Source organism: Rhamphochromis longiceps, linkage group LG1, assembly GCF_057381845.1.
Source record: "Rhamphochromis longiceps isolate RC_006_pf linkage group LG1, R_longiceps_female_GT1.1, whole genome shotgun sequence".
Lineage (NCBI taxonomy): Eukaryota > Metazoa > Chordata > Actinopteri > Cichliformes > Cichlidae > Rhamphochromis > Rhamphochromis longiceps.
Genome location: NC_140557.1, coordinates 28,091,074 through 28,101,134, shown reverse-complemented (window position 1 = coordinate 28,101,134; position 10,061 = coordinate 28,091,074). Strand labels below are relative to the sequence as shown.

The 10,061-nt window shown below is 44.3% G+C and overlaps 1 long non-coding RNA gene across 1 annotated transcript; it reads left to right on the top strand.

Moving 5' to 3' along the window:
• The first annotated feature begins 7,978 nt into the window (after positions 1–7,978).
• LOC146678878 (uncharacterized) lies at positions 7,979–9,241 on the top strand. Its single transcript, XR_014911516.1, has 3 exons — positions 7,979–8,109; positions 8,954–9,023; positions 9,174–9,241. It is a non-coding gene; the product is annotated as an uncharacterized LOC146678878 (long non-coding RNA).
• The last annotated feature ends 820 nt before the right edge of the window (positions 9,242–10,061 follow it).

Genomic DNA, 10,061 nt, shown 5'->3' with positions numbered 1-10,061 from the left:
ATTCTGGCACCAGTATTCCACGGAATGTTGCAGGAAATCGAGGAAAATGGCAGACTACCACCAAATATGAATTCTGCCAACATTAGTCTCCTGCTAAAACCAGGCAAAGACCCTTTATTTCCCTCAAGCTATCGTCCAATTTCTCTTTTAAATGTGGACCTTAAAATAATCTGCAAAGCTCTCTCAAAGAGACTGGAGAAAATAACCCCCCTCTTAATTCATCCTGACCAAACTGGTTTCATAAAAGGTCGGCACTCCTCAACAAACACTCGTAGATTACTTAATTTAATAGACTACTCATACAATAAAAACATCGAAACCATAATATTATCTCTAGATGCAGAAAAAGCATTTGACAGAGTTAACTGGAAATTTTTATTCGCAACTTTACACAAATTTGGTTTTGGAAACTCTTTCATAAACTGGATAAGAATATTATACAATTCCCCAACAGCTCGTATCAGAACAAATGACCAGACATCCTCCAGCTTCTGTCTCCTGAGGGGCACCAGACAGGGATGCCCACTCTCCCCTTCACTTTTTGCAATTTTTATCGAACCTCTAGCAGCAGCATTTAGACAGGCTACAACAATTAAGGGCATAAAATGTAAGAACATAGAACATAAAATCAGTCTCTATGCGGATGATGTGTTGCTTTTTCTGCAAAACACACAAACCAACCTCTCTGAGGTAATTACTCTAATAAACTGGTTTTCAAGAGTTTCAGATTATTCAATTAACTGGCCAAAATCTACAGTTCTCCCCATTAACTGCTCCTTCCATAATTCTTCCTCTGCCCCACTGCAATCCGGAAATATTAAATATTTAGGTATTAATGTTTCTCCTAAGCTTTCAGACTTAACTAAATTAAACCATATCCCACTTCTAAAGAAAGTAGAAGGCGATCTGACTAGATGGAAATCTTTACCCATATCACTCATGGGAAGGGTCGCCACTATAAAAATGATGATCTTGCCAAAAATAAATTACTTATTTTTGATGATCCCTAACAAACCATCACAAGATTGGTTCAGATCTCTGGATTCATATATTTCCAAATTCCTTTGGAAAGATAAACCCCCGCGTATCAGCTTAAAAACGCTACAAAGAACCAAGGATAGAGGAGGATTAGATCTGCCTAATTTTCACCAATACTTCTTAGCCAACAGGCTTCAGTTCATCTCAGAATGGTCAAAACATACCTTCTTAGATGAGCCCTGGCTAGATGTTGAACAGGCACTATGCAAGGATCTAGAGATTTCAGACCTACCATTTATTAGCTCAAACATCAAAAGACATGAATGCTTTAAAAGTATCAACATCAGCTTTTCTCTGACAGCATGGTGGGAGTTTCTAAAAATAACGGAGTGTTCATTAATCCCATGCAAACGTACACCTATCTGGAATAACCCTGACATATTACAAAACAATAATATGATTAATTTCCCAGAATGGAGTTGTAAAGGAATTAAATACTTAGAACATATATTAGAGGGAACAGAATTTATTCCATTTGACAGACTAGTTGCACAATATGGGATCAACAAGAAAAGATTTTTAGAATATCAACAAATTAAATCCTTAGTAAAAAAGAAATGTAACCTCAGTCAAGTTGAATTACAAACACCACCAAGTGCGGCACATTTCCTTACTCTTAAATCACCCAAATTATTATCTAAAATATACAGAACACTTTCTAAATTAGATGAATCAATATCCCTTCCTATTGCAAAGTGGAAAGCAGATTTATCAGTCAGTTTAGACCAAAACTTCTGGTCTCAGGTATGCTTAAAAACCTTTAAATTGATTAAAAATCCCAGTCTGCAATTAATACAATACAAAATACTACATAGAGTGCACTATACAGGTCATCGGATGTTCAAGATGGGCTTTACATCTTCCAACAACTGCTCACACTGTCAAGGCAATACACCAGACAATTACATTCACGCTCTTTGGTTCTGTCCACCAGTGCAGAAGTTTTGGCGCGAGATATGTGAAGACTTATCAAAGTGTCTGAAATGTAACATTCCAACTTCCCCCTTAGTGTGTTTGTTGGGCAGCTTAGATAATGTCACTTCAGAAAAGAATATCGCCCATATGGTTTTCACTGCCCTATGCATAGCCAAGAAAACAGTCCTCATGAACTAGAAAAATAAAAATAATCTTAATTCTAACCAATATAGAAATTATCTATTAGATTACATTAGTCTTGATACAGCCTCTGCCACCACATCAGATCAATTGCTCTGGGCTCCTTTGATCAGCTCCATCACCTAGTGGGGGTGGGGGGTCATAGTTTGGTCCCGCCTTCACTGTTGTGATTGGTGTGGGGGTAGGGACAGGCTTAGGGCGTCGGGGGGTTCCCCGGAGGCATCTTCCTTGGGGAGCTCAACCCGGGGTAGCGGTCATGTCCGGTTGGGGGCTCTTTTGGCTCTCGGGTGACTGTTTCCTCGTGGCTGCGTGCAGCGGGGCTAGGGGAGGGTCTGTGCTGACGGACGTGGGTTACTGACCTGGTAGCCTGTCTGCCCCTGGGTGGGTCCGGGATGGGCGTGAGGTTCTGGGGGCGCTCCGTCTCTGGGCTGGGGCCCTGGCCGGGCCTCGGGGCCTTGGGTCCTGGTTTGTGTGTTGCTGGGGTTGTGGGCGGGTGGGTGCATGGGGGCCCATCCCTGGCGCAGGGTGCCGCCGGTGCGTCGAGCCACCTGGGGGGCTCTTCAACTGGTGGGGGAGATTGTCACACCTAGCAGGAGCTTTCCTCTCCCCAGGAACTCTCTGCAGGAGGGGGAGATACAGGAGAGGTGGAGGAAGATCTCAGCCTGGGCGTCTATTGTCTCATGTAGTCTGGAAGATGAGTGGATGGTGGGGTGGGTGCAGTTTTCTCTGTGGTGGGGTTGGGTGGACTGTCCCGGGCTCTGTGGGGCCGGGGGGCGCTGCTGCGCTGGGCCCCGGTCTGGATGGGCCTGGGCCCCCTTTCCCTGGTGGGTCGCGGAGTATGGGAGTGCCTACTGGGGTCAGCGGGGGAGCTGGCCCCAGGGAGGGGTCACTTGCCCCTCCCTTCCTTCCCTCCCCATCTCCAGCTGCCTCCCTCCTCCCGCTCCACCACAACCACCCACACATGCAGGGCCTTGGAGTAGGGGTAGGTCACCAGGGTGCAGAGGAGGCTACCCCCCCCTCTGTCCCCTTCTGGCTGCCTCTGCCTCAATTTTATCCCACAACTTAGACATTCACATTACTCACACTCTCATTACACATACATATAGGATCTTGGGGGTGGGCACGATACACGGAGTCCAAATTACCATCAGGGTGTACACCTCACCCCTGGCGTCGTTGCCCACCTCTCAATTTTGAATACACGTAGACATTGAGGGCTAGCAGGAGGGACTATGCGCTTACCTGCTGCTCTCTGGCAGGTAGCTCCATGCCCTCCTGGGTTTTAATTGCACCTTAGAACACACATGCATCAACACTACAATGAGCGGGTGGAGGGAGGTCTGGAGTCTTCTCTCACCCCCGTTCTCTGCGGCCTGCTGGAGCGGGGGGGCTGGGAGGAGGAGTTGGCCGTCCAACTGCGGTCTGGAGTGTGGGGCCTCCCTGCTGCTGCGGAGTCGGGGCGGTCTGCCTCTCCCCACCGCAGGGAAAAGGGTAACATCACCTGGGTCTGGGTGCAGATACCCCCTCCAGGGGCAAGGGTACCTAGACCCGGTTCGTAGAGTACGCTTGGGGAGTGTGATCGGGTGTACAGCGTCTCTTTATGTCTGTCTCCACGTTGGTTGAGTGTGGAGTAAGTGCATATGAGAGCATGAGGGTGGGAATGGATGTTTGTATCTGTGTGTGCCTGTATGTCTGTGTCTATATGTCAGGTTGGGTATCAGACGCCACCTCTCTGGGGACATCTCAGGCCCTCCAAGGTTTGGAGGCCTATCTCCACCCACCACCACTTCCCCTGCCAGTGGCGGACTCCCTCAGGTGTCGGTGCGTTGGTGGTTCTTTGTGTCTGGGGGTGGGCGTCCGGGTACACACCGGCTCACTCCTTGGCGGCCGCTTATCGGGGCCTGGAGCCTGGGGCTCGCTCGGGCCACTTCGGAGGTGGGGTGCCCCCGGCCTCTCGGCCTGGGGCTCGGTCACTCAGGCACAGCTGGCTGCCGGCGGAGCTCACGGGCGCGTCACTGCAACTCCCCCTGGCTTCTGCTCCGCGGCTGCTGAGTGAGCCCTCATCTGGGACTCTCCTCAGCTCTTACTGGGACAGTGGCGCGGCTGCCCCTCTGTTGGTCTTCCTTGGTCTCTTGTGTTCTGGGGGCCTCTGGATGTCTGGAGTTTTGATCTCCTCCATACCTGCTTCATACCCTGGAGGACGGGGCTGTGGCTCCCCACACTCCCTAGCAGATCGTTACATGGAGAAACCTTTGGAATGCAAGCATGCTGATCCACACAGGTATGCACACAGGTGTACACACGGGTATTCACAGACGCAGACTACAGCTTTCTATGAGAGCAGCTGCTCATCTCACTGAGTTAAAACACAACTAACCCTGACACGCAAAATCAGTGGCCACACTGATAATGTGCTCAATTCATTTCAATGGGCAAAAGAAATTGCATAAAAAATGTAATATCTCAAAAAGTATAGAAGTTATGAGCACCAAGAGATATAGCCAGCATAAGCAGAAAGGGCAGATTTTTTTAAAGTTTGAATGGCAAAAATCGCATAAAAACTGTGGGGCCAGTTAAGGGCCAAAAAACGTACGGAAGCAACAAGAACTAGAAAAAGTTGCATTTCCTGTGAAAATGCAGTGTGAATGCCGTGTATTGGAATCTGAAAACAGCAGAAGGAGAAATATCTTCTGAAAAAACGTAGTGTTTGCTGAAAACTGCTGCATTTGAAAAGGTACACTGAACAGTGTCAATAAAGCACAGTGAGAGCAAATGGAGAAGATGTGTGACAGCCACAGGTAGGATTCAAACCTGCACCACCGTGTCTCACGGCGGCTGCTCATCTCACTGAGCCAAACTAGCTCTCATCCCAAAGAGAGATATGATGAGAGAATAAATGTTCAGTTTGTGCTGGAAAGAGGTGAAAAGGCTGAACTTTCTGCTGAAAACAGATGAAAAAGCTGAAATGGATATTAGAAAATTTGCTAAAATAATTAAACATTGCAGAATTTTAATAAATTGGCAGAAATATTGACCAGGCTGCACAACCTGAAGTTCCGTCAGCTTGAAGTATTTGCGGAAAACATGTTGTCATGGGCGAGATTCGAACCTGGGCCTCACGCTCTGAGAATGATTGTTCATCTCACTGAGTGATCACATTTGTAATGTGGTTCATACATCAAAATGGGCCAAAAAATGGCATAAAAAGCTCAATATCTCAAAAAGGATAGCCGTTATGAGCACCAAAAGATATAGGAGGGATTAGCAGAAAGAGCAGAGGAAACATATTATATTAATCTGTCACATTAAAAGCTGCGGATGCGTAATCCTCCTTTGTCTGTTTTAAATCACTGTCCTAAGCAAAGCTCACTGGAGCACTGCTAATAGAGAGTTAATCCCATACAGCTTATGACAAAATTTGATCCGAAGTGATTGATGGCCCTAATCACGACCTTTTGACCTCCCGCCCCTCCCCCCCCGGAAGCGTGTAATGAGCGTGACGAATCGCATCCGGAGAAGGGGGGTGGGAAACCCCCCGCGTGACGAATCGCATCCTGAGAAGGGGGGGTGAACCCCGGAAGCGCGCCATCTGTTGCTAACCGTGTCGAATTGCATCCTGAGAAGGGGGGGGGGGGGGTGAACCCCGGAAGCGCGTCATCTGTTGTTGGGAAAAAAAAGTTTTTAGAGGGAGGGGGGAAACCTCCGGAAGCGCGTCATCTGTTGTTGGGAAAAAAAGTTTTTAGAGGGAGGGGGAAACCTCCGGAAGCGCGCCATCTGTTGGAGGGGAATAAAAAAGCAGAGAGGTGGAGTCCGTCACAATTTCTAAGGCCCAGACGCAAGATGGATTTCCTTCTGCAGCCCCGCAGCGTTCCTGTGTCCGATGAGATCTGCTCTCCCAAAGAAGAAGGCTTTGAATATGACATATTCAAATACAGCATATTTACTATGGAAGGCCTCGATCCGGACCTTATGACCCTACCGGAAATACTCCGGAAGTGTCTAGTCATTTTCAGACCTGTTGCGTCATGTTCCCTAAGCACAGCGGTGATGCAGCAGATGATTCTGTGATGTATAGAGAGACAGAGCGGATGTAATTTTACTTTCTTAAGCTGCACCGGCGTTTGTAATGGAAATAAAGAGTGACTTCCTGTAGAGATTTCAATAGTATTTTATTTTCCTATAATACAGACGCTGTAAAAAAACCTTTAAGATACACCATAGCTTGTGATGAAAAGAAGAACTTTCTATCCGCTTGTAACCTACAGGCTGCCTATGTGTAAAAAACGAATAACTATCCCTTAGTGAATACTACTTTTCCTTTTGAGAGACTGAAAAACAAACCAGCGACAGGCGATCTTGTTTCACTCACACACACACACACACACACACACACACACACACACACACACACACACACACACACACACACACACACACACACACACACCGCGGGCCAAGGAGGAGTTTTTTTTCTTCAATACTTTAACAATAAGTTTTCTCAATAGATAGAAAATGATGACGCTGAGGAGTCAACATCCGATATTATCATTGCTTGTAACCCGGTAAATAATTTTGTACATCTCCCCATAAAACAAGTCTTAGCGGGGAAAAAAGCTCATATTCGAATAAGTTTATTAAAGCACCCCCCTCTGTGGGAAAGAGTCAACCATGAGGCGAGTTTTGTCAACAGCAATTGTCCATTTGGTAAAACAAATATCCGTCTCAAAGTCGTATTTTACCGTTGCAGAATGTGGAAAACAGACGGCGTTCGCAAGAAGGCACACACACACGCACACACACACACACACACACACACACACACACACACACACACACACACACACACCCACCGCGGGTCAAGGAGGAGTGAGACGGCAGAATAGTTTTTTTCTTCATTACTTTTACAATGGGATTTCTCAATAGATAGAAAATGATGACGCTGAGGAGTCAACATCCGATATTATCATTGCTTGTAACCCGGTAAATAATTTCGTACATCTCCCCATAAAACAAGTCTTAGTGGAAAAAAGCTCATATTCGAATAAGTTTATTCCCCTCTGTGGGAAAGAGTTTTTTTCTCAGAGTCAATCATGAGGCGAGTTTTGTCAACAGCAAGAACAAAGCCAGACAACTGTTGCCCATAAGGTAAAACAAATATCCGCCTCTAAGTCGTATTTTACCGTTGCAGAATGTGGAAAACAGACAGCGTTCACAAGAAGGCATTCAAAAAAAAGGAAATTGGATACCCCAACTCTCCCAACTGCACACACACACACACACACACACACACACACACACACACACACACACACACACACACACACACACACACACACACACACAGATAAACTCTGAATATAGTAGTGGGACTTCAGCTGTTTATGTAACTATCTTAAGACTTTTGTGTCTACAATAATTAGTTTCCTTGGAACCAGATCCCTACCTGTTAATAATTCTCCACTGTACCCATGGTTCAGAAAATTACAGTCAGCCTGCCAGGGACACGTCACTCAGAGAGCTTTTAGAAACATGAGAGGCATCCATACATTTAGAGCACGGGCCTGTTATCAGAAAAAAGTACAAGCCGGAGTTGAATGGTGTTCAGTTTCACCTTCCTTCCTGTTGCTCTATGACGTAGTTTGAAACAGAAACCACAAGTGAGTCAGTCTCGGGTCGAGGTTAGGATTTCCAAAATCAGAGTTCACACACATGTAGCTCTTGATCATATATGTTCATATGTTAACAGTCTTTTTCTTCCCCTTCTTTATTTCTGCGGGAGTCAGGTGGCAGGAGCTCTGTGGAGGTATTTCATCTCCAAAGGCATTGAGTATCTGGACACTGTGTTTTTCATCCTGAGGAAAAAATTTAACCAGGTCACCTTCCTGCACGTCTACCATCATTGCTCCATGTTCACGCTCTGGTGGATTGGCATCAAGTGGGTGGCAGGAGGACAGTGTGAGTAGCTTACAACACAGCAGACATCAGCTATATGATATATATATGAATTTATCAGCATTGCTGTTGATAAAGCCTTCACCGGCTCTGTAGTTTTGTGGTTTATACTGGGTGAGGGCTGGGAAGAGACACAAATGCCTTGGTGGATGCTTCAGGAAGCTAAACCAAACATGTGGAGCTACTTGTCTATAAACCTTTTATTCACTACTGGTTAATGTATTCATTATTGTTGTTTGTTGAGCTTTTTTTTTTTTTTTTTATAATATGCATCTGCATATTAACAGCCATGCTAGCAACTCTGTAAAGGTATACCACAGGCAGAGGAGCACTTTGAGCTAAGTGCTAATGCCAACAAGGCAACATGTTGAGAGTAATAGCATTTAATCGCTGAAGTTTACTATTGGGTACAATGTTTATCATGTTCACAGTATGTATTTAGCATGATAACACGCTATCACTTGCTAATTAGTAAACACAGGTGCAGCTATATGTATATTTGCAAGTAGATGATTGTGACTGAGAGTAAACTGAGTCTGAACACTGATGAGGAAGCTAGATGACAAATTTCACTGAAACCCACAAGCATAGTATCGTCATATGTAGCTTGGATAGTTTAATCTGGATTCATGGGCCCCTGGACCTACACTTGTTTGTATCTCCCACCCCCTCAACTATTGTCTTTTTATTGGATACAGACAGCAGGAGTTCAGAGCAACTCAGTTTAAGATTTTTTTTAACTATAGTAAGCAGAACAAAATTAAAAACTTATTGTTTCTTCTACTGCAGCATTCTTTGGTGCACATATGAATGCGATGATCCATGTCCTGATGTACCTGTATTACAGTCTTGCCTCCTGTGGACCTAAGATCCAAAAGTACCTGTGGTGGAAGAAGTATCTGACAATTATCCAGATGGTAGGTTGATTTCCAGGGTGGCTGATTTTGAAATTAAATATACTGATTGTAGGGATCATTTGACTGAAAATCATTCTTCTTGCTATGAAAGAATGGTGAAAACACAATATGGTGCAAAAGCATAACTCTTATTCTCTCTTTGGGGCTCAGATTCAGTTCCATGTCACCATCGGTCACACGGCCTTGTCTCTCTATCTCTAAAGACAGAGCACATATCTGAACCACTGGAACACAGAGGTAAGAGAAATCTGTGGAGATACATGCGAAGGATTAAACTATAAATTAGTTAATATTAGATTATTTCTGCCAAGAAAAATGTTGCCTGAGTTGATGTAGCAGTAATCTTGTTTGCGTTGGCCATGTTTCTTTTGGTTTGTGTTACCTTACCTGCTTTTCTTTCATACTCTCTTTAGGTAATAAAGCCACATCTTTACCATGAAGCTACCTTTGGCTCTGGTGTTTGCACTCACCCTCCCCATCATCAGGGCTCAGGTTCCTCACTGGGGTCCGTGTCCAGAGCCTGCTGTTCAACCCCCCGTCAGCCTTAAACAGGTACCAGTGACGATGCAGACTGTGCAGAATATGCTGAACACATTAGGCGTGAATGTCATGAGATACTTCTTCTCTCGCACAGTTTGAAAAGGAAAAAGCTGACACCACAAACATTATCAGAGATTTCTGTTAAACGAGAATTTATTAATATAAATATTGTTTTCATGTGAAAAAATAATTTAATTTATTAAAAGTACTTTTTATTTATATAGTTTATTATATATATATATATATATATATATATATATATATATATATATATATATATATATATATATATATATATATATATATATATATATATATATATATATATATATAAATTTTTTTTTCAGCATTTCAGCATAATCTTTGTTGTAAGTCAACTCAGTACCCAAAGTATTGTGTAAGTAAAGCTTTTCAGTACCTTTAATAGCATAGAAATGTGCATACATTAGTACAATAACTGAATAAATGAAGACAGACTTTTTCCCAGAGGGGAAACTT